The following is a 26,824-nucleotide window of genomic DNA, read 5'->3' on the forward strand; positions in this document are numbered from 1 at the left end:
GGAGGCTCAGCTGGGGATGGCCTCCCAACGTGGGAGGGGTGCCTGTCGAACCATGACCCCTCTGATGTTCCGGATCCTGGCGGTGGCCTACCCTGAGTTGGATGGGCGCTTGAGGGCATCACAGCAGACACAAGGGGGTGAGTACAACATCATTCAGCGGACTTTGCGCGCAGTGAAGGTGTCTGGGTGGGGGAGGAGGGCTGTGGGTTTCCCTAGGCCAGGGCGAGTTCCGTAGGCTAGGCCCCTCCGTAATGCAGGCCATGTGACACCCCAGCCCACCTCTGTATAGTGCCAAGTACAGGTATACATGCCCCTGTGTCATCTATGTGTGCAGATGTCGACCATAGCCATGTTGTACATATCCCAGGAATTGCATCTTTAGAGCCCAACAGCGCGACACAGTGCAGGGGGCTGCTGTGTCTGTATTGTCCGCCAACGGTAGCAGTAAGCCATGCACTCAACCTGTCTTTCTTCTGTCGTCGTCCCCCTTTTTGTGGTCTCCCTGTTCTTGTGTGCATCAGCATCATCAGGGGGAGGTACAGTGGCACCAAAGCACGAGGGAGCTGGATCCCACATGGCCATGGAGGGAAACATCACGGATTCGGAATACACCAGTGGGACGGAGGGCGAGGGGAGCTTCACGGGGGGGACAGGATCAGCACCCAGCGACACGGACTCGTCCTCCGATGGGAGCTCCATTGTGGTGGCGGCAAAATCTGTGCCCCCCACTTCTTCAGGTACAGCCGCCACCCCCCCTACCAGCACCGCCCTCCCAGCAGCCCCTCAGCCTCAGCCTTCGCCCCATGCCCGCTCACCCAGGAGGGTGGGCATCACCTTCGCCCCAGGCACCTCAGCCATTGCCCCTGTCACCTCTGCTGCCCTCAGTGAGGAGGCCATTGACCTCCTCAGGTCCCTCACTGTTGGGCAGTCTACCATTTTGAATGCCATCCAGGGTGTAGAAAGGGAATTGCAACACACAAATGGATTCCTGGAGGGCATTCATTCTGGTCAGGCTGCCCTTCATCGAACCCTGCAATCTCTGGCCTCAGCACTGATGGCAGCCATTGTCCCTGTGTCTAGCCTCCCCCTTCCAACTTCCTCCACCCAGACCCAATCCCCTGTACCCCAGCCTATCCCAAGCACACCATCAGACCAGCCTGCACACACCTCACCTCACAAGGGAAGCTCAGGCAAACATAAGCACCACACATCCCACAGGCACTGACGCAAGCATCACACACATACAGACACACCAACATCCACTGCCTCCACTGTGTCCCCCTCCTCGTCGTCTCCCTCCTCCCTCCCAGTCTCGTCTACACTCTCACTTGCATGCACTACCACTACAGCCACTATGTCCCGCACCAGCACACCCACCACAACACCCCACTCACGTGCAGTCACTACCCCCACTCCCATTTACACGTCCCCTGTGTCCTCTCCCAGTGTGTCTGTGACGCCCCCTCCGAAGATACACAAACGCAGGCACACACCCACACAACAGCCATCCACCTCACGACAGCCTCCAGCGCATGCACCTTCACCCAAAGTCACCAAACGTACACCTCCTACAACCACTACCTCTTCCTCCACTCCCAAACCCCCTCCAGCTACCCGTCCCTGGGGTGTCTTTGAGGTGCCATGATGTGGTGTGGGTGATGTGTGAGGTGGTGTCTGTTGTGATGTGTGAGGGGATGTGTTGGTGTGTGTTGTTTGAGGTGTGTGGATGTTGTGTAAGTGATGGTGTTGTGTGTCTGTGGATGCTGGTGTTGTTTTTGGTAGTGTCTCTCTCTGGCCTGCTTTCAAATTTCTGGTAGTAAGGGTTTGTGGGTAATGTGGGTGTGTGTTTTATAGTGGTGTGAGTGTGTGGTGTGTGTATGTGCATCAGGTGTGTGTATTTTGAATTGTCCAATGTGGTTGTGTTTTGTGAATGTGTGTGTATTTTGAGCGCGGCGGTGTGTACCGTCAATGGTGTGGGTCGTGATAGTGTGGGCATATTCTTGTTGGCATGACGGTGTTGGTTTTTTGTTATCGGCAGGTTATCACTGACCTTTGGTGTGGCAGACTTGTGTGGGTGTCTGTATTGTGGCGGATTCCGAGCTGTGTATCGTAATACCTGTAGCGGAATTATGCGTCGGCAGCGGTATGTTGACGGTCTTCTGCACGGCGGTAAGCGGGATTTACCACCAGGGTTGTAATGAGGGCCTATATTTACTTGAAATAACACTAAATAAAACTGCTGAATTTCTATGGTTTTGTGCCAGTAAATTCAGAACTATACCGTCCCTGTAACCTTTGTTTTTTTAAGTGCATTTCTATGTTTTATTTCAATTCTATTTCCTACCTATAACATCCCTGTAACCTTTTTTCAGTGAATTTCTACCTTTTAATTACTACGTATTAATCCAACCACCACCAAAGACAAGCCCCTATAACTTCCCATCCTCGCGCCATGCACGGCCTGCAGCCTGCACCTATAATCCACCCATTATGGGATAGAAGAGAGAGAGAGTCAGAGAAAGTTAGAGACTGAGAGACAGAGAGAGAATTAGAGAAAGGAACTGAGAGAAATGGAGAGAGGGTGAGAGAGATAGAGGGAGAGAGAAAGGTTTTTTAGGTTTTGATGAATGATATACTTAGAATGAGATACTTATGGACAAATTGAAAAAAAATACATTTTTGAAGTAAAAAGAGTGAGATCATCTGTTGAAAAGACATTAAAGGACGAAAACAATCATTGACACATCTAGACAGGAGCCCTAAACCCTTGGTGTAAGAGTCTGAAACCGTAACCACTAGCCCACAAATGACTCTTGAGCATGCCGTGTCCAGAGAGAGAGAGGATTTTTAGGCTTTGATGAGTGATTTACTTATAATGAGACATTTCTGGACAATTTGATAAAAAAATATATGTGTTTGTCAAGTAAAAAGAGTGAGATGACCTTTCGGTGTGTACCTTACATATTTGAAGTTTAAAAGAACTTAAAGGAGGGAAATGACCACTGACATATGTAGACTGCAATCCTTAACCCTTGGTGTGAGACCTTAACCTCTAGGTCACAGGTGACTCTGGCCCTCATTATAATATTGGCAGTAAAAAACGCCTACCACCACGGTGACGGCTGCCAAAAGACCGTCGCCGCTGTTACCAGCCGTCCGCCATATTAGGACCACATCCAGATTTACACCAGAAGGATGGTGGAAATCCGGTTGTGGCCATGCCGGTGGATGGCAGTAAGCCAAGCCAGTAGACCACCGCCGGCCATATTATGAGAATTAATAAGGCCTGGCAGTGTTCCGCTGGCGGATGCAGCTGCTGGCAGCAGCGCCCCATCCCATCTCCTGGTGTAGGACCTCCTGGACACAGGTATGTGGGTGCTCCAACAGGGGAGGGAGGTGGGGGTGTTGTGCATGTGTGTGGTGGTAAGTGTGTATGTTTGTGTTTGCATGTATGCAGGTGTGTGTTGCATGTTGTATGTGTGTGCATGTTTGTGGTGTGAGTGCGTATATGTTGAGTTGTGTGAATGCGGGTCTGTGTGTATGTATGTAAGTGTGTGTTGATGTGTGTGTGAATGTGTGTATGAATGGATGTATGCATGCATGAATGAAGGTTGGAATGGTTGTGTATATGCATGTGTGAAGGGAGGGGCGTGAATCAAGGGTGCCTGGAGAGGAAGGGGAGTTTGGGGGGAAAGCCTGTGAAGGGGGGGTTGGGGAAGACCCTTATCAGTGACAAGAAGGGATTCTGTGTCACTGATAGTGCCTACCGCCATGGTTTTCGTGGTGGTACGGAAGCCACGAAAACCATGGTGATAGGCGGGGTCATAATCCCACAGGCAGGCAAGTGAGGGCTGCCAGGCTGGAGATTGATGTCTCCAGTCTGGTGGCTGCTACCGCCGTGGCAGTTGGTGTGGTACGTTGGCAGTTTGGCTTCAGCCAAACCGCCAATGTCATAATATGGAGGAAAGTACCACCAACCTATTAGCAGTGCTTTCCTCCATATTACCGCCGACCGCCAAGTCATAATGACCCATTCTGTCCCATTCACGGGTGAGTAGCCACGCTTTACAAATACTGGTTGATTGAGAAATAGCTAAAGCATGCAAATCACTTTCTTTCTCCTCAATCCCGTAATGGGATGATAGATAAAGAGCGAGGAAGTGACAGTAATGAGGGGGAGCCTGAAGGACCCCTGGTCCTTCCCGGCTCCCCACATATTGCAGGAGCCGGCATTGCTCCCACAAGCAGGGAGCTGCTTCAAATATCAGCTCCCTGCTAGCGGGAGCGATGTATTCATCTGTTTCCTGGCCCACATGTTTGTATGCAGGGAAACATATGAAAACTCTGCTTACTGCATTCAGGAGATATTTGACAACTCCCGCTTGCAGAAAGCTGAATTAATTTTGCTTTTGATTGGTGGAAGCTGTCAACTCTCACCAAGAAAAAACAAACTATCTTCTGAGGGTGGGTACTTCGGAAGGTAGCAGGAGCGGGCCCTGGGGGTTGGCTGTCCACAGGGCCATCTATGGCTCCACAAGGGGGTTCCAGTGGACCCCCTCCAATGGGAGGTTGTGGTCCCCAGGGCCTGTGGTCAGTGACAGACTCCCTTCATTAATTTATTTTAGCCCCGGGGAGATGGCGGTCCATAGGGCTGTGGTTGGCAGCATGCCCCACCTTAAAATGAATTGAATTGCCCCGGGGATGTGGAAATCCCTGTGACTCCTGGGGCAGGGTGCTTGGGCCCCTGAATTAATTTGATGTTTCGCCCCAGGGAAGTGGCGGTCCCTGGGGCTGCAAGGGGACCAGTATTGGCCCCCCATAGTAATAAAAAAATGTATTGCCTGGGGAGGTGGCAGTCCATGGGGCTGCATGGGCCCCCACATTATTTTAGCATGATTTGCTCTAGGGAGGTGGCAGACCCCAGGATGGTGCAGGCCCAGTGGGCCTGCAGACATCCATTTCACTGAGTTGCCCTGGAAAGGTGGCTGTCCCTGGGGTACATGGGGTGCCGTGCTGGCACCCCTGCATAGTTTATCACAAGTGCCCCGGTGAGGTGGAGGTCGCCAGGACTTTGATAAGCCCTAGAATGGGGGCCCTGTGTGCTCCCCTCCTAATTTATGGCAATGACCCTTGGACCTGGCCTACCCAGAGGCAAAAAACAAAGGAAAGTGCAGGAGACCGTGCTTTCTTTTTAAGAAAAATCATGGCGAAATTTGTGGAGTTGCTGCGATTTTAAAAATCATACATTTAAGCCTTGGGGGGACCTCTGCACCAAGGCTAAACGGGTAGGGTAACAATACCCTACCTCCTTTTCATTTATTTATTTATTTATTTATTGAGACTCAGCTGAAGCTGAGTCTCAAAATGGTTGCTAAGGTTTCCTGGTTGAAGTGCTGGCAGCCAATCATATCTCTGAATGTGATCAGGAGGGTTTGTGGAGCCTTCACATTTACAAATTTGTTTTTTCTTGAATATCTCCAAAACTACTGAACCAATTAATACCAAATCACAACAAGTGCTCTTTCTGGACGTGGAGGTACCTCTCTGCCAAAGTTTGTGTAAATCCATCCAGCGGTTCAGGCTGCAGTCATGTTCAAAATCCCTATGGAAATGAACATGGGGAAAATGCATTTTGGGACCCCCTCCTTTTTCTCAGCCCCTTCTTGACAGATCACCGCAAAACTTTCCAGACAGCAGCTGAAGTGAGTGTCAAATTTGTTTTGAATATACCAGCGCCAAAGATATAAGCAAGCCAAAAAAAGCTTCTCCTATGGAAGTAGGTCCTAACTATAACGTCCTAGTGGCAACCGCCACTAGGTGATATATATTAGGTGGGGCCCACCTACTAATGCACACTCAACCTAAAATATACACTGGGGCATGCACACACCCCAGCGCTGGGGACCACCACCTCCCTGGGGCACAATTGTTAGTTGTAATAGGAGAGGCCCATAAAGCTTCCCCCACATTCCTGGGGACCGCCACCTATCTGGGGCAAAATTTGAAATGAATGCAGAGGAGCTTGTGCAACCTCCCTCCCAGGGCTGCCACCTCCAAGGGCAAAATGGCAAGTTGAATTAGGGGCGGCCCATACGGCCTTCCCCACAGCCCTGGGGACTGCCATCTCCCCAGGGCTGAATCTAAAATATACGCTGGGGCCTGCACACACCCCAGCCCTGGGGACCACCACTTCCCTGGGGCAAAATGATAAATTGTCTGCCTGAGGCTGAATCTGAAATGTATGCAGGTGGCCCCCCCTGCAGCCCCAGGGGACACCACGTCCCCAGGGCAAGTTGTTGCAATTAAGGAAGGACATGCACCCCCTCGTAGCCCCGGGGACCACCACCTGCCCAAGGCTAAATTAAAATGTTGAAAGGTGGCCACGCAGCCCTTTTGTGGAGCCATACATTGCCCTGGGGACCCCCAGGGCCATATCCTGCTATGTCCTGGGGTGCCCACCACTAGGGCACAGCTGTTTGCTTTGACTTGGCTAAAGCTTTGGCAGCTCACTCTCCCATATAGCCTCTCACACACCCACTCACGCACCCACACAACTACTCACATACCTATTCACAGACCCATGCAAGTAATCACTCAACCTCAAACAGTGACTCACACACCCACTCACTCACTCATGCAGGCACTCACACACCCACTTACTCACCCATACAACTTCTCAAACAACCAGTCACTTACCCATACATCCACCCATACAGCCACTCAGAGCCACACACTCACTCATACAGCTATTTACAACTCACCTACTCACCTATACATCCACCCACATACTCACCTATGCAGCTTCTCAACACAGCCACTCACTCATCTATACAAGCAGCACTCACACACTCTCTCACATACATACACAACCACATACATACCAGTTCACACATCCATACAAGCACTCACACATCTGCTCACTCACCCTTACATCCATTAACACAGACACTATATAATGCAGCCACTTACACAGCAACTCCCTTAACCAAACAGCTATTCCAACAGCCACTCACTCACCCATACATCCACTTACACAGCCAGTTAGTCACTCATACAGCCATTCAGACACCCACTCACCCATACAGTCACTCACACACCCACCCCCACCCATATATAGACGTTCACTCTCCCATATAACCTCTGACACACCCACTCATTCATCCGTATAGTCAATCACACAGCCACTTACTCAGCTACTTACATACCCACTCACACCTATACAGGCACTCACAAACTCACTCACACGCGGATACACAGAGTCACACAGCCACTCACATAATATTTGTTAAAAATAGTATCACTTATTAGTAGTGCAGAAAGTATACCATTTTAACTTTTGCTGTACCTTGGTAAATATGCTTTAAACTCAAAAATGTTTCGAAAACCCTCACTCTCAGTGGATGATGTCATCACTAATGTCATCAGTGATGTCATTTGAGATGTCATCAGTGATGTCACTGACCATGTCATGAGTGATGTAATATATGAAGTCATAAGCAGTGCATTACAGGAGCATAAATTATAGTTAGGTCAGGTAACTATAACTGCTGAATTTCACTGGTTTTGTACGAGTAAAATGTGAGGCTAACTATAACATCCCTGAAACCTTTGTTTTTTTTCAGTGAACATGCATATCTCTATCTCTCTGTCTCTCTCTCTCTCTCTCTCTCTCTATATATATATATATATATATATAGATAGAGATATAGATATATAGATATATGGATATGTACATATCACCATACGCTACTAATTACTTTACATATTACATCACTCGCTACATGTTCTGTGATATCATAGATAACATGACTACAGCATTTGAAATTATATAACTGATGACAAGCAAGTGCATAGAGAGGGCGCGAGTTATAGTTACTTTAGGGCACGAATTACAGTTACTTGAGAAAACTATAACTGGTGAATTTCAGTATTTTTTCTAATTTGAAACATTATGTTTTCAATTAAATGTTCTCATAACTATAACATTATTTTAACCTTTGTATTTTCAGTGAGTTAACATATATATATATATATATATATATATATATATATATATATGTATGCAAAACAGAAGAGAGAACTCTGGGTAGTTCCCAAGTGTAGGTGGAGAGCAGCTCCAGTGAGGAGCACCGAGCACCCTGCAACACCAGTGATACTCTCTAGATTTGCTCACCTCAATTTTCTCATGACTATAAAATTATTATAACTTTTGTATGTTCAGTGAATTAATATATATCTATCTATATATATATATATATATATATATATATATATATATATATTAAATTGAGGGCCACTGGTATAAATTTCTCGCCATTCACTAAATGTAGTTGAGTGTGTTTCTCCTTCTCCAGGGCAGCAGAGAAGATTTGTAATATTTACGGCACGGTCTGAAGCAGTTTGGGACTGCACCACCTGTGGAAAAAGTGAGCACTGGACCACTTGTGGGAATGAATGAAGGGTGGCGTTTGCCACTGCAGAATAACTGTGTTAGTGGGCACTTTGTGCATTTGAAAGTAAGGCAATTATCAGGAAAACGGACTGGCGAATTTTGATATTGAACATGATTGATGTATCCCCATCAGAGGGTTTAAATATACATTACTATCAAATTTGACCAGTTGAAAGTTATATCTAATTGGGATGCGCACTGGAGTGGCAAGAGACATTCATAGATATTATGAGCAACCACTAAGACCAGAATGCATTATAAATATTCCCAATTGGGTGGTCCATTGGTGGTATAAATTTCTTGCTATTCTTTAAACAAGTTTGATGACTTGCTGTGTGTACCCATGAATAAGGTCAGGATACCAAAACGCGTAGGGGAGGCACACACTGTTTCATGTTCTGCCAACAATAAAATAAATTTGGAGTCTTCAGTTGAGTGCGTCACTCCTTCTCCAGGGAAGCAGAGAAGATTGTAATATATATGTGTATGCAGATATATGTATTACCCAGTGACAGTTGTCCTATAGTTAGGACTAAGGGGGTTATTCTAACTTTGGAGGAGTGTTAATCCGTCCCAAAAGTGACAGTAAAGTGACGGATATACCACCAGCCGTATTACGAGTTCCATAGGATATAATGGACTCGTAATACGGCTGGTGGTAAATCCGTCACTTTTCCGTCACTTTTGGGACGGATTAACACCTCCTCCAAAGTTAGAATAACCCCCTAAGTTTCCATAGGAAAGCATTTTTTTTAACTTATGATGAATCGTCATGAAACTTTGCAAAACAAATGTTCCTCTACCTCAGCTTCTTCCTGAAGAGTTTCGGGGTGAGCTGTCCAGTTGGGGATTGGGAAAAATAGGGAGTCCTGCAACACGTTTTCCCAATTCATTTAGTAATTTAGAGAAAATTTAAAACTACCCTGCTAGGAATCTATCATTGTAATGTTTTATGGATAATTGGAAGTTAAAGCCTGATTAAGATCTTGCTGAAAGGAATACTCTGTCATAAACGTGACAGTTATCCCATCTGCCTTATTATGAGCTCCATAAGATACCATAGGATCATAATAAGGTGCAAAGACCTAAATCAGGCCCTAAATCTCAAAATAGATTTTCTGATCTCCAAGATAAAGGGATTTCAAACATGCATACTATGGATGGTCGGACCTGTCACTATACCTGGATTCTCATCAAGAATGGAAAGGTGGAAAACTTACTGTGCATAGAAAAGAAGGAAAAAATGTGACATTTATGCAACGTGTGAAAACAATACATAGTGTAGCTAATGAATAACTTCTAAAGCAGACTCGGGCAAGGGAATGTTTTAAAGATACAGTTGCATTCAGCAAATAGTTTCCTTCTTCCTGAAGATCTCTCCATGGAACAAGACCACACTCACAGAGTTTTCAACTCGTATCACACCCAGAATAAGTTGACTCCTTATGTTCTGACCAGAGCCCACCACTTTAGGCAGAAGGAGGAACTACTGAAAGTGGCTAGAACATCTGAACCCATATTGTTCTGAAGCTCTATCATGACTTTTTTCCAAGATGTCCCTGCTCAAACCCTTGCTAAGAGGAATTCCCCAGAAATAGATACAGACTACCTATGAGCTCACAAAATCCATTATCAATGGAGCTTCCCAGTGTGTCTTCTATTTCAATATAATAATAAGCAAGCCTCACTTTGTACAAGACAAGAAGCTATTTCCCTGTTCCAGCTACACCGGAGCATCATTATGAGAGGAGCAGCTGGATCATCAGAGACCAACATGGAATAGGCTACAAACAAAGAAAACTGGGTAATGATGAGCACATAAGAACCTCTCAGAGAGACAATTGCTTTTGGATGACATGCCTCAATCAAGATACATTTGAACTATGAGCCGTTGAAGATATACACTCATGACCTTTGGGGGGTGCCTCTAGACACCAACCCTGTAGGACTCTTTGCCATCTACTGTTCAGAAGGGTCCTCAAGAGCCCTGCAGATATGATACCTATTGTAAAACAATATGATAGGGTGGCGGACCACTTGAAGTAGCTGTTGAATGCTCCCAATATACTTTGAAATTGTCATTTTGGAGAAGGGATCTCCTAAATGTAGTTTATTGTTTGCTGATTTTACATTCTTTTGTTCCGCTGTGGCAGAGCGGAGCGAGGAAAACAACTACATCCTGGCTTCCAAGGAGCTGGTCCTACTGAGGAGGTTTGGAGGATATACTGAGGTGAGAGCCTCCCTGACACACACTAACACTTTGTGAAGTCAGACAAGAAAAACAAGTTGGGAGGTCTCAACATTAGTTTAAGTTCTGCTCCTTTATTATGTTCTTGTTTCTTCTGTTTGTCTAACACTATGTCAAGATGAATATTGTCAACAATATTGGTGTAGTGAAAGGGGGAATGGTCTATTGAGCAGCCTCAGGATTCCGTAGGAGGTGAATATGGGTGGATCTGTTGGCCTCCTTCTACGCCTATGATGGAGGACAAGGGACTTACTCTGACTCTGAATATTTTGGCTCCAAGGCCCATATTTAATATAAAATGAGGGAGCGCAACACTACGCCGAAAATGGCAGTGCCGTGCTCCGTCATTTTCACAATGCAGGGATGCGCCATATTTAATAGAATATCATGCACCCCTGTGTTGTCCATTGCACTGGTGCTAAATTGAGCTGCTTAGCACCAGCGGAGGTGCAAGGATGTCTGCGTTCAGGGGTTTGATTGTTTATGAGTGTGAAGGTGTCCCTTCCTGCATATAAACAATCATTAATGGCGATTTGGCACGTCTGTGTGTGCTGCATAATGCTGCACACATAGAAAAAGCAAAAAACAAGGAGGAATAAAAGTAGCCCTCCTTGTTGCGCCTTGCTAACCCCACTCCTGGGGTGGCGTTAGATTTTGACACTGCTTCAGGTTCATGAAAACTCGTAAATCTGAGGCAGCATCAAAATGCAATGCATGTTGATGTGGCACACCCACAGCAACACCCATTGCATGCCATGGTAACATGGACAGCACTGTCTGGCTTTGTGGTGCTACTATGGTGTCTCTACATCTGAAACCATTGTGGTGCAAGGAGGTGGTAGGTTCCATCTAACAATATACCACTGCTTCAAATGTGACTCCTTTTGCCAATCCCATAACAGTGGAAAAGCATGCCCACAACAAAGGGCACAGAAGAACATGACATGTGGTGGGGAGGACATTTGGGCTTCTGAAATCAAGGATCAGGTGCCTGGCCCTGACAAGAGGCAGCCTCTTGTATGCTTCACCAGTCATATGCAAAATAATACTGGCACACCAACACCATGCCTAACAGGATGTATGCAAGGGGGGCACACATAAGGTAGAGGGTGTCAACAAATGGAGTTTGAGTAATGTTGGAACTGAACTCAGGGTGATTGTTACTTGCCTGCACGGTACATGTGTGACAAGGGGGGACATCATAGGTAACTATGGCCCTTCAGTAATTTAAATTGCCAGGGATTGTAACCAATGTCAGAACCAGAGCCTGCACAGTGTGTCCATGGGTTTATGTCCTGGCACTGCCATTGGACACAACTCTGACACATGGTGGTCTGTACCTCACGTATGGCACACATACGTTGGCTGTGGAGTGCACAATGGGTTGGCAGACAAATTAAGCAGCTATGGGTGCAGAATCACTATCCAAACGCATGACCCATTGTCAGGATCTAAGAATTTAATGGGACAATGCACCACTAAATAATAGTCTGGGTGAAATGTAGGCAGTGTGGTACAGTCCTTATATATACAAGATGCACACTTGTCACACAAATCTGCTGTCTTGACACATGCCTACAGCAAATACAGACGACCATGTGAAAGCTGACGTACCGGTGTATGTCCTAGGTAGCAACAGGTTTGCCAGTATCAACAATGCTTGACATGTGTCAGCATGTTTACCTAGTACGCGCTGTATAACAACATCACACAGCACAAAGCAATACACACCACTCATTGTCAATCCCATGACAGAAGAAGTGCATGGTAGCAACAGTAACACATTTTCCCATACATGTTTTGGGCTCCAACATCGCAGTCAGGTGAGGGATGTGAAACTATGTCCAGCATTGTTCAATAATGTCAGAGATCCAACATTAAACTGAGTGGGAGTAGACCTAGCCATAAGTGTTGCATTTGGAGAAAGAAAAGCACAGCACTGAGATGATTTCACACCTCAACATCATTCACTCATGGTAAGAGCTACCTAGGTTGTGGCATGCTGGAAGAAATGCATACCCATGTTCAACGGAGGATGTGGATGGACATCTTGGAGATACCCACAGATACTTGCAAATACAACATGGGAAGTCACTCAGAGACAACACAAGTACTGTGGCAGGTGTAATGTAATGTATGTGTGGCGCTCATTACATCTCACAAATACCGTCGGTGGGACGGTATCTATCAAGTAGCCAGTAGTAGGAAATGTGTACATCTGCAAATTACACAAGCCACAAGTTGTATCCTGTCCATGTATGACCAAAGAATGTTGCTGTAGAAGATGTTCACAAAGTGCAAGCAGCCTAAAGAATGGGAGTAATGTAGGAGACAATACATACCTTACCAGTAATGCAGGAAAACATGGAGAAGGAACCCACATAGACCAATACTGACTGTGCAACACATCAATGTTTACATGTCAACATTTAACATATGTACAGAGAGGGTGGCCAGGTCAGTACATTACCCAGTCATGTTTGCAACTACCATTCCCTGGTATTTGCCCATCGCATGCCACCATGACAGTAGGCAATGATTGTAGGAGGCTGGCCTGGTTTGTAGTGGGTACCTTGGGTACTTACACCTTACACCAGGCCCAGTTATCCCTTGTTAGTGAATGTAGTAGTGTTCTAGCAGCTTAGGCTGACAGACGTAGCTATAGCAGAGCAGCTTAGGCTGAACTAGGAGACATGCCAAGCTCATGCAATACCACTTATAGTTACACAGTACCTATGCACAAGTAAAGACAATGCTCAGTGTTCCCAAAAATAAAGGTATTTATTTGGGTGACACAGTACCAAAAATATCTTAGAGACAATACTCCTTCTGGAGGTAAGTATTATACACAATATATACACTAGACACCAAGATTAGACAAGTAAATAGTCATAGAACAATGCAACCAGTAGGAAATCCAATAGAATACAATGGTAGAAAATAGGTCTAGGGGCAACACAAAACATATACTAAAAAAGTGGAATGTGAATTATGAATTCCCCACTAGACAAGTGTAGTGTGTGCAGAATCGCTGGGCGAGTAAGAATACAGTAAAGGTAAGTAAATTACCCCACCCCAGAGCCCAGAAAAGCAGGAGTAAAGTACTGTAAGTTTCTTTAGGACACACTACATCTCGCTTTTGGGATTTTGCAGCAGCCAACGAAGTCTGCAAAGAACAAATGCTGGATTATTAGACCTGAAGACCTGCAAAGGAAGGGGACCAAGTGCAGAAGTGGAAAGAAGTTACAGAAAGGAAAGGAGCCCCTGCCAACCCAGAAGAGGGTGCAAAAGAAGAGTCCCTGGTTAGTCAAAGACTGCAGAAATGCACTCGAGGAAGATGCCAGTGGGTTCCTGCATAATGCAAAAGACGTCCCCAGGCTTGATAGTTGCAGATGGGATTTCGTTTTGGATGGCGCCTACAAGCCTTGGCTATGACAAAAGTGGGTTTACCATCAAAATGGCACTGGAAGGACCCAGAAGGGACCTGGGGGCTTCAACTCTATGTGAGGAGAAAGAAAAGGCTCTCGGTACTTTAGAAAGCCCTCAGGATGCCAGCCAGCACCCCCAGAAGCCGCAGGATCCGGGTTCAAAGGAGGTGCAAAACACAGATGATGCAACACAACAAAAGAAAATCCCATGCTGCCAGAAAACAACTCAGTGAGTTGAGAATTGCAGAGTGGAGTGCTGGGGACGTGGGCCAGGCTATGCATGAAGGAATTTTACAAACAGTGCACAGAGGCCTCAGGAGGCGAAGAAGACACAATACACAGGGGTACCATAGTTCTCGGGAAGGCAAGGTCTTACATCCTCCAAATTGCTTCACAGGACCTCCGGACAGTCTATGACGATGATGTCCACCCTCTATGTCCTTAGGAGCACGTTCGTTGCCGTGAGATGAGTCCCAGGGTACCAGTCGTTGCCTTAGAAAGTGCCTGCTTGGAGCAGGGGAGTGATTCTGTCACTCCACTGGAGATTTCTTCGGTTCTTCTGGTGCAGAATGAAGACAGGGAGTCCCCAGAGCATGCACACCATAGAAACTGTTGCATTTGCTGACTTGGAGCTGAAGTTGCTGAAGAAAAGTGTCTCTTGTAGACACTTTGTTGCAGTTACAGCATTTCTTGGAGCAGGCTGCAGTTGATCCAAGGTCAGAAGAGTCTGAAGTTGAGGAGAGACCCTAAATAGCCCTGAGAGGGGGATTGGCTACCTTATCAGGTATGGACCTATTAGGAGGGGTCTGTGATGTCACCTGCTGGCACTGGCCACTCAGAGCCCTCCAGAGTGCCCCCACACCTTGGAAAGCAAGATGGCTGAAATCTGGGACACACTGGAGGAGCTCTGGGCACCACCCATGGGGTGGTGATGGACAGGGGAGTGGTCACTCCCCTTTCCTTTGTCCAGTTTTCCGCCAGAGCAGGGGACAAGGGGTCCCTGAACCGGTGTAGACTGGTTTATGCAAGGAGGGCACCATCTGTGCCTTTCAAAGCATTCCCAGAGGCTGGGGGTGGCTACCCCTCCCCAGCCTGTAACACCTATTTCCAATGGCAAAGGGCGTAACACCCTGCTCTCAAAGGAAATGCTTTGTTCTGCCTTCCTGTGACTGGGCTGCTCAAACCCCAGGAGGGCAGAACCCTGTCTGTGAGGTGGCAGCAGCTGTAGCTGCAGTGGAAGCCTCAGAGAGCATGTTTAGCAGTACTGGGGGGACCATGGTGGAGCCCCCAGGATGCATGGAATTGGCTCCCCAATACTAGATCTGGAATGGGGGAACAATTCCATGATCTTAGACATGTTACATGGCCATATTCGGAGTTATTATTGTGAAGCTACATATAGGTATTGACAAAGTCCGGGGAAATGGTCCTGAACGATGTGGGGCACCTTTGCTAGTGCAAGGGTGCCCTCACACTTAGTAATTTGCACCCACCTAACCTTCAGCAAATGAAGGTTAGACATATAAGTGACTTATACAGTCCTGTGTAAGGGTTTGTCTGAGCTCCCTATGGGTGGCAAAAGAAATGCTGCAGCCCATATGAATCTCCTGGTACCCTAATGCCCTTGGTACTTAGGTACCATATACTAGGGACTTATAAGGAGGGTCCAGTGTGCCAATTGAAATTGTTAAATGGCGTCACTGGCCTACAGTGACAAACTTAAAAGCAGAGAGAGTAGAAGCACTGATGTTCTGATTAGCAGAGCCTCAGTGACACAGTTAGGCACTACACAGGCATACACATTAGGCCACAAACTATGAGCACTTGGGTCCTGGCTAGCAGGATCCCAGTGAGACAGGCAAAACACACTAACATATAGGTTTTTATCTATGAGCATTGGGGTCCTGGTTAGCAGGATCCCAGTGACACAGTAAAAACACCCTGACACACACTCACAAACAGGCCAAAAGTGGGGGTAACCATGTTAGAAAGAGGCTACTTTTCTACAGTGATAGACACCATCTGCAGCCTATCACGTTCCCAAAATTGAAGTCACAATAGATATACAATCCTTAAACAAGCTGCTGATGAAAACAACTAAGGACATCAAATAATAAGACATGCCCTACAAGTGCAAGCACCCAGACCTCTGTACATGAAAATGTGATATCCTGGTCTGTTTGATGACAATTGTGCAAGTGTCTGTCTGCAGGGGTGTGTGCATAGTTCTGCTGAGGAGCAATAATGAAGGGGCGAGATCCACACTCAATAAACCCCACACCACAGCTCTGGCTACATAAACGTATGACATTGTCAGAGGCCTGATGCATGTGCACAAGGTGCTGAGTAAACAAGAGCTCTATTAACCTGCCCCTTCAGATGCAACCATGGGTTTGTGTTGCCAAACAAATTCACACAGTAGTGATGGTGGGTAGGCTGCCATCTATGCCAGACTGCAACACTGCTGCACTGTGGTATGCCATTGTATGTGACAGCCATTACAAACATGATGTGGACAAATGTGAGTGCCTAGTTGGAGGCATGCACACATATACCACATATCTCAGCACACTACCACTATGCATGCTCAGGCATGGTGATGTGTACGGATTCTGAACAAAATGCAACCTAGCACAAAAGTAAGGACATAGGTATCACAAGATCAGTGACCGTAAGAAATGACCTTCACATGTGTTCCGACATACAGAAACATAGGTGCCACTGATGTGACTACACATGCATTTGTCAAATGCCAACATTTGTCCATGCAGGAAGATGTGATGGGAGGTTTTACATCCCATGAACACACCACTGTGGTCATATGTTACAGAAATGACACTACACATGTCTTTACACACACACACAGCATATACCAACCTTCAGTAACACATGTGTACATACCATCTCCTGCAACTAAGATGTATGGGGAGCCATATGTCACACATGTAGCAGAGCCTCATGAAGTAAAATCCAACAACACATCACAAAGTGGACATACGTTCACATGCAAATTGCCAGGGGTAATGTGATGTCAACCCAGTCCTAGTCCACTGGATACTCTGAGTACAAATTGTCATGGTTGTCACATGCCTTACCAAGTGTTTGACATATTCCATCATATATATTGTATTGTTGGAATGTGTATATTTGTATATCAGACTTAACAATACAGTCTTCCCACAAATTAGCATTCAAACACATATGTACACACATAGCACACATGTGCCAACATGTATGTGGACACAGTGTAGCTACACATATGTACAAGGTATGAGTAATCGCATGCAGCAGACTCATAGAAAAACCTACTGATTTAACATACCAATGTCACCGTTTTGACATTACTGGATACTTAAGCACATGTATGTATACTATATATACAACACTGTAGCACAGCCCATGTGACATGGTAAGTGAATCAGGATGCACTCAAGGCCTACGATGCAAAATCCCACGCAATCTTATCATGAATCAAAAAAATTACCCAAAGGCATCAAATTTACACTCTGCCACATCAGTAAAATGGCGCTTGGGCCAGGAATGTGTATCACAAGGTTCACGCGCCTTTTAACGCACAGTGGTGAAAAATCAAAGCATGACCAGCATGTGTCAAAAATGTTTGCGCATATGCATTTACCATACTATTCTCCTAAGCTAAAAGAGGCAGGTCCCCTGAATGTCTATCACACGTTCGCAGGCAATTTCACACTACATGGGAAACATTTGACGCTTGACTGTCATGCATAAAAAAAATTACGCATGACTGGAAACGTGATACACAGGCCCAGAAAGAGATGAAACTTGACATCCTTGACATGGTACAGTGAGTACACTTTTACTTCACAGTCTTATTGTCTGTGACTGTGTAAGGGTGTGTGGAGCTGGAGCTGCAGGAGCTTTGGAGTGTTTATTGTGCTGTGTCCTGTAGCTGTTGTGTTTTATTTGTCTTTAAACCTGTCTTTTCTATTGTGAGTGTTCTGTTTCTGTCTGTATAGTATGGGACGTTTGCCGGGGGTAGTGTAGTTGTTGGGGTAGTTTTTGGGAATTCTTTTTTTGGGGGGGTCAACTGCATTTGCAGTCCAATATGTCTGAGAAAGGGAGAATGGCGAAGATGGCAGCCTATGAGCTGGGGGATTTTATATCGCTATTACAGTACTACCTCCCCATGATGCTGGTACTGGGTAGCTGTGTCATTCAAGGCTTCCTCACAGAGGCAAGAAAGCTGCCGTGGGGCAGGGTACTCCACCACCTAACAAGAGTGTTTGCGACAGGAAGGAATGATCACCAACTGAAGTACCGCTGGGCAGACCTTGTTACAAGGGAGCAAGATTTGTTGGATCATCTGGGCATTGAGATTGGTGCAGCAATTGGTATCCCATTTAGATACAAAGTCCATTTTGTGAATGTGCATGACAGTTGCAGAAACGGTTGAGAGCTACATGTCATGAATATGGATCTGGACATGTCATATGCTACCTGTATGAAGAGCCCCAGCACCACCCTAGGCCTGCAATTCAAATGAACAATAATGAAGCCAAGGCAGGGCAGAGGTGCCATTTTCCCTGCACAACCATTACAAAGTGTTGTGATGCATGCATAGGGCAACTCGGTATTAAGCAACACGAAATAGGGCCTGCATGTGCATCATGTATGGGAGGGGGTTCACAAAACCTATTTGGGAGGCAAATGTATAAGCCACTGGGGAAATGTAGAAATACCTAAATGTCATATTTCATGCATTCTGAACGGCTGCTGAGAGTATGTGTGATATGGGGGCATAGAAATATATGAGGACCCCGATGCAGCCAGTAAGTGTCATCTTGTGCGTCATGTGTGCCAATCCAGGGTTTGGTGTGAGTCAGTCTGAAGTGTGGAATGCTATGAAATATGGTTTTGCCTGACCAAAGATATGATATCATTGGAGAATGGATGGTGACATCATGTCTGTTGGACTGTTGTGCAATGAGAATGACTTGCTTGTAGCACAAAGGGCAATGTGTGCTAGCATGGAATTGTGTGTAATCTTCCTGCCATCATGATGTTTGTGAGTGATGTAGGTCACATCATATATGCATATGCTGTGAATGCTGTGTGTGTACCTGGTACTTTGATGATGTCTGACATGCATGTGCAAATGATCTACAATGTATCAGGATACTGTAGCAGCACCCAGTGCAGTGCCAAACTCACTGTGGGCCTAAGGGCACCCGTACAGCTACAATGTGTGTGCAGTTTAACACATGTGGCACAACACAGCACATGATAGGGGGCTTCAGTTCTGTAATGTGTAGACAACTTTGATGTGCAGGTCAGCCTTTGGGCAAACTTTCTGGGGACATTGCATCAGTTGTACATGTGGGCACTTCATGGACAATGGTGTGCTCTCTTGTAACGTATGCTCAGGCCAGGTCTTATACCAGGACACATGGATGATGAACCAAACCTTAGAACAGCTGGGGAGAAGTTACCAGACCCCCTATCATATGGCCCCCACCTTGCATCCATAGTGACTGGGCAAGCCTTGATGTTTCGCCAAGGGTGTCAAGGTGATGGATTGCATGCACAGCCCCCCTTATGCACTGGGACACAGGAAATCCAGACTTGTTGGTACATGTGATCCTCACAAGTTTGATGACACAAATGCTGACCATGGACAATTTTGTCCAATCAGATCTGGGCCCTGTTGGTTAATAAAGGATAGCCGTCATCCCAGTGACATGTACATGATACTGTAGATGGCTGGTAGGAAATATTCATAGATGAAGAGTAAATCATTGTTGAGGAATGTTTGGTGGACTGTATGTGTTATTTACAGCCGCAGTGTATACATACTATGGCCCTCATTTTGACCCTGGCAGTCTTTTGACCCCGAGGGTAAATGTAGCAGTCCCACCACCAAAGGCTCGCGGTGCAGACCCCCACATTATGAGTGTTGCGTGTGGGCCACTACCAACCCGCCACATCTCCACTTATTCTGCCATGGCAGTCGGAACCGTCGGGCCAGAGAGGATCATCTCCGATCCTGCGGTCCAGAGAAGACCGCCGGCGGTATTAGGAGACAGCTTTCCGCTATGATTTCCACGGCAGTAGCACCGCCATGAAAACCATGGCAGAAAGTCTACCGGTGACAGGAAATTTCTTCCATGTCAGCGGTAGACGGCTCCCCCACCCCCCAACAAGCACTACACCCCCTCCCCTGCTTCACCCACAACACCCTCCTCCCTCCAACCCTCACCCCTACCCTCCTTCAGTCACAGCGCCCCCTCTCCAACGGCCCCTTCAGCCACAGCACCCCCTCCACCCACTCGCCTCCCCACACCCCACCCCACATACATGCACATAGACACCCACACGCACCACGCATACACCAATTCACCTACACTTACATACATAAATGTATTCACATGCATCCATACACGCATTCACAACAACATTCATACACATATTCAAGCATGCTTCCATACACGCATTCACAACAACATTCATACACACATTCAAGCACAAATACTCACACCTATCCAAACATGCATACTCACAAATATGCACACTTACTTGCAGACATGCACTCACTTCAACATTCAGACATGCATATATCCACACATTCACACATTCATACCCACACGCAGACACCAAACATTCATACAAGCACATACAACACCCGCCCCCCTTCCCTGTCAGACGATCACCTTACCTGTTACGCGGCAAATGTTGTCCGTCAGGGAACGGAAGGGGCACTTCCACCGCTGGCAGTATCCCACCAGCAGAACACTGCCAGGCTGTATTATGGCCCATAATATTGTGTGTGGTGTCCTACAGGCGGGGGCGGTGGTGGAACCGCCAGAGTACCTTGTCCCACCGGCATGACTACTGCTGGATTTCCACCCAAAGTGTGGCAGAAATCCGGCAGTACCTGTGATATGGTGGGTTGAAAACCACCAGCACTGGCGGTCTTCTGGCACCTGCGGCTTTTGTGCTCATTATGGAAGACCGCCAAAGTCGCAATGAGGGCCCATGTCTGTACAACCTCCACCCAATGCTGAAACTAATGCTTGTTTCTCCTCACATTTCAGCTGCCAATATGACACCAGACCAGAGGCACGTTTTTAATAAGAGGGCCGAACGCTACCGGCACATAAAGAAGGTGGAAGTAGGATACCGCCAAATGGGAAGGAGGTTTCGCAGTGAGAAGGCATCTGGGGAATGACATGCATTTGCACATGGTGAACCTCCACAACAGCCACACAAGGACACTGCAGGAAAAACATCAGGGGTTCAGGGGGCCACAGCTGGTACAAGGCACCACCACATCAGCTGCACCAGGAGTTCAGCCACCTGCTGCAGTTGTTGGTAGCCAATTTGAACTAGACATGAGACGGGACATACCCAAGATTTTAGCCAGACTTGAAGAATTGGAGGAGGAGAGTGCTGAGAACTTGAGGATGTTGCCATACATCAAAAAGAAACTGAAGAAAACAAAGAACTTAACTTATATTGTTCTATAACCTCCCAGTTCCTCCCCCCCCTTTTATGGTTTTACATAGTTTTAGATGGGTAGTATAGGTTAGAGTAGGGAAGGCATAGGTTAGGTGAAGTATAGTTTGGTGGGTGGGTTTGTCTCCATTTTTTATTTGTGGGGTTTGGGGGGATCAACAAATATATATTTGTTTATGCAATACATCAGGTTAGTATATTTGTAGTCATAGTTTATGTTGTCCTACTTATATCTTGTTTCTTAAGGGGATGGTGACAATGTTTAGAGTGTGGTGTTACATTTGTAAGAATAGTTTGGAATAAGTTATATAAGTGTAGTTGTTAGTTAAGTAAGTTAGTATAGGTTAGTTCAGCATAGGGTAGTGTTTAGGATAGTTGTAGTTATATGGTTTTACAATAAATCGTATTTTTCTTAGCCTAATGATTTTGTAAGTTGATTGAATGTCTGCGGGTTATCATGAGTGCATTGGCCAAGTTGGGGGAATGGCCTAGGGTATGCTTACTGTCTTGGTTTAGCATGTGCATCCCCTATGACCAAGGAGCTGTCAGATTGGCTGCTACATACCGCCTACTAGTGCATAAATGTGCCATCCAGTGTTCCAGCCATTCACAATGTGTATGTATACTTTATCTTGGATGGTAAATATGGTGCTTCACCTGTTATTGTTGAGGTCCTGCCATTTCATTGTTGGCAGAGATGTGGCACATCTGACAACAGGTAAATTTGGAACCTCATCCTGCAACACTGAGAAGTGTCCATCATTGATAAGGTTCGCTTCTCCTGTACCACACAAATAAGTTGTACTGGTCCTCCCCTCTGGGTTAATTATAATTGACTTGGTTCAGAGCCATAAATGCCGAATGCCTACTTCAAAGGATATCTGTTCGAAATTTATACAGAATACTGAGTACGTTTGTTGTAGCTGGCAACACCATCATTCACCTTTCTTATGTTAGGATCCTAGTGTGTGGCTTTGTGTCTGACAGTCATGCACCCAAGTACTAATATTCTGTACATATTGACATGGATTGACACAATGCTATCTTTTAGCTGAGTAGATGGATCACAGTGAACGCAGAAATGCTACATGTGTACAAGGTGCTTTATTTACAGATGCAATTGTATTTGTGAATTCCATACAATGTCCAGTTCACAGACCCCCATGAGTGAACATTAGCCATATGCAGCACAATCGGAGTCCAGGGTTTAAGGACATGTCATGAGACATGGTGAGGAGTAGTGTGCATTAGTGAGGAGTTCAAAAAAAATCCAGTTGGAATGAAAGAGACAATGACAGTACATAGCAGACATATCAACAGTGGTTAGGTGAAGAGGGCACATTTCCTACTGTCACAACACTGGCATGATCTTAAGCCCGGAACTAAGGAGAAACTGTCCATGTGGCACAGACTGCTGCTACTGGGTGCTTTTCCTTGTGAATGTTATTCCTTCCACATCTTTATCCTCTGATGTGTGTGGTACCTCCTGTGCCCTGGCTGATTCTGTTGTAAAGGAAGAGGGGGGCACACACACTCCAGGGGATAAAGATGTGGAGTCAAAGATCCTGGCAGCTGCCATTTGTGGCAACGCATAAGGCATCACTGCAGCAAGGAGGAACTGCTCATTTTTCAACACCGCAGCATCACAGTGGTAGGCAGCCATGTTTTCCCTGAGGGAGGCCACTTCCCACTGTATGGACTCCAGGGTATTCTGCATAGCTCCCAGCCTGTTGTTTGTTATGCTGCTGCCAATTTGGGAGGGTAATTGCTGTAGCCTCTGCTTCATGACAGCAGCTATATTGGCCAGAGACTGCTGGAGTCCCTGTAGAGGGGAGTGGGTGCCTCTGATGACAGCTGAGTTCTTCTTATTTGGACTGAGGCATGTCCGTACTCCCTCTAGGCCGCCTGCCATGGTCTCCATCCCCACCCGCAACTGCTTGGCCAGCTCCCATTGGACTCCTTACCACTATCCTCTGAAAGCTGATCTCTGGGTCCTCGGAGTCCAGGGCTGTGTGTGTACTGGCTGGTGGCGTGTGTTGGTTGATGGGTGGTTCATGTGGAGACCTTGTAATGCAGTGTGTCCTCCCTGCAACTGGAGGTGGTGTCTGAGTGATCCTAGGACAGCTTGGAGAGTGTGTTCATTGATGATTGGCAGCTGGTCATCCATGTCATCTGCAAAATCCAGGACAGGCACTTGGCAGGAAATAAACCATCGTCCTCTGCAATGAGATAGTTATGTTATGTTATGTTAACTGTATTTGTATAGCGCGTGGTTACCAAGATGACTCCCAGCGCTGGACCAGTAACCATAGACTAAGCAGAAAGGCAGCTGATCTTAGAACAACCAAGTCTTAAGAGCTTTACGAAAGTCCAATTCATGGCTGATTAGTCTAATCCTAAGAGGGAGGGAATTCCACAGTTTAGAGCCCAGGTATGTCATCGTAGAGCCACCCAATCTAGTTTTTTTTCATTTAGGAATTGATGCAAGAGCGGCAGTTGCGGACCTCAGGTCTCTGTTGGGCTTATTAAATGTTGCTAACGTCTTTAGTAAAGCGGGGCCCCTTTTGTGTAATGATCTGTGGATCACGCACAAAGATTTACATTTAATACGTTGTTCCACTGGAAGCCAGTGGAGCAATACAAGGGCCGGTTTTGCTGTGGCATGCCTTGGAATGTCTAATAGAAGGCGTGCTGCAGCATTCTGGACTACCTGCAGTTTCCTTGTTACATATTTGGGTGAACCAAGGAATAGGCCATTGCCATAATCTAAATGAGACAAATAATCACTTGAACAATAAGCCTTTTAGCAAGCGGAGGCAGTATTCCCAATACCTTCCTTAATAATCTCAGAAGTCCGTAACAGGTAGCAGAGACTTTCTTTGCATGATGTTCTAATATAAGGGGGGGGTCCAACCAGATTCCTAGACTTTTAATGTGTTTCTTGGGGGGAGGCAATTCCTCAATCACACTGGGAGGGAGAAAGTTCGTACCGGGGCCAGGATGTTGGCCCAGGATCATTAGTTCAGTTTTGTCCCCATTAAGTTGGAGAATACTATGCTTCATCCAACCGGAAACTGCCTGTAGACATGAGGCTAAAGAGTTTCTTTCCGATACTGTGTTTGTGGAAAATGAAACCACCAACTGTGTATCGTCTGAACATGTGACAAGCGACAGTCCAAAGGATTCCACCAACTCTGCCAAAGGGGCCATATATATGTTAAACAATGTTGGGCTAATCGAAGAGCCCTGTGGTACCCCACAACTCCAGTGGAGCTTTTCTGAGAAGTGGAAGCGGTCAAGGACCTGGAAAGTTCTATCTTCTAGGAAAGATAAAAGCCAACTAAGTGCTGAGCCCTTGATACCAGAGTTATACAGTACATCCTAAGGCCCAGAACACAATGGTCTACCGAGTCAAAAGCGGCACTCAAATCAAGGAGTATCACCGCTGTTGTGTGTCCTTGATCCATTCGTTTTCTTGCCTCTTCCATGACCGCTATAAGTGCTGATTCGTGCTATGGAAGGGCCTGAACCCTGTCTGGGTGGAATGAAGGATGTTATTGTCTTCCAGAAACCTGGATAGCTGTAAATTGACAAATTTATCAAGAATCTTAGATATGGCAGGGAATAGAGAAATAGGCCTATAGTTTTTAAGCTCAGAGGGGTCCAGATTAGGTTTCTTTAACAAGGACTTAACTATCGCATAGTTAGTGTAAAATCAATATTTGATTGTTTTGGCTGTTTACATGGGACATCATTTATTTGCCACTGGAGGCTCAGTGACATGTTACTGACCCAAGGTTGTGGTTGTACTTATATGTAGCACTGTGCATCACACATGGGTCAAACTGACTAGGTATTTTGGGGCACATGTAGGTGCCCCAAACGCCACCTTAGTGTCACTTTTGGTAAGGCTCAGGTGGCGCAATGCTCTGCCCCCGTATGTGAAAGGTGGCATGAAGCCACTTTTTGTGACTTGACTCCACCTTCTGTATATGGTCCCTTCACACCCACCACTTTGCGTTGAAGGTTTATGCAATGGGTGTTGCTGTAGGCGCACCACAGCAACACCCATTGCGTTTTGACACTGTCTCAGATTTTATACTGTATATACAGTATTTATATTTGTATACTGGACACTGCGCCATCTAGCAAGATCTAGGAGTAATGTTTACATTTCTACTGGATTTTTTTATTTTTCTATGTGTGCTTCATTCAGCAGCACCCATAGTAAGAGCAAATCACCCTTTAAGTTAGCTGTGTGCGGGAAGCTATTCCTTCCTGTACAAAAGCAATCTCCCCCTAAAAGCAGACATCCTTGCACTATGGTGCAAGGGTGGCTGGTTGGCGCAAGACAGCTAATTTCCACTTGTGCAGAGGGTACACAGGGTGCGGTGTATTCTTATGTATATGGTGCAACCATGCATTTTGAAACTGATGGTGAGTGATGCTGTCTAATTTGGCACAGCAGCACGCATCATCATTTTCTATTTGTTCTAGCCCTCTATCTTTTCAGATGGTGAGATTTCAGCTACTTGTACAACTACACACATGATGTTCACATATATGAACAATGTGTTGTATGTTTTTATGGGCGAGTGCAAAGCGCTCCGTCCATAAAGTAATCTCTCTTTGGGCTTCAAACCACACCCAGGTCATGTCAGTCTCTTTCATTGGTTCCTGGGCTTGCTCTTTAAAATCTGCTTGCTTTCATTTGTGAAAGGCATGCATACGTCATGACTTTTCCGGTGTTTAGGCCGCCTACACAGCACCAGTAAACTACTAGAAACATAGAAGGCTCAATGTTTTGAGCCTGGTTTCTGGACTACTTTATCTGTTAATTTTCCCAGCAGTGCAATCGCGCTGGGGTTTACATAGCACGATCGCGCTCCATTTTTTCGTTTTCAATTTCAGCGCGATCGCACAGCATTTTACATAGCGCGATCGAGCTGTGTTTTTTTTCTTTTAATTTGTGTGGCAAGAAAAGTTAGGTTAGGAGTTTACAACGCAAATAGCTCCAACTCGTGCAAATATGAGCCCCGTTGCATTGAAAATGCTTGTTTATTTTGTGGCCATTCCCAAATGGCTCATGTGGTTGTGTGTGAGTTGTTGTGGGTTCACCCTATATGCGTTGTGTTCCACAGGTTGCAAGCTTTAGGACAGAATTTTCTCATGTGGCATGGCTCAGGGTAGCTGCAATATGTGTTG

The sequence above is a fragment of the Pleurodeles waltl genome, chromosome 6 (genome assembly GCF_031143425.1).
Source record: "Pleurodeles waltl isolate 20211129_DDA chromosome 6, aPleWal1.hap1.20221129, whole genome shotgun sequence".
NCBI classification, from domain to species: domain Eukaryota; kingdom Metazoa; phylum Chordata; class Amphibia; order Caudata; family Salamandridae; genus Pleurodeles; species Pleurodeles waltl.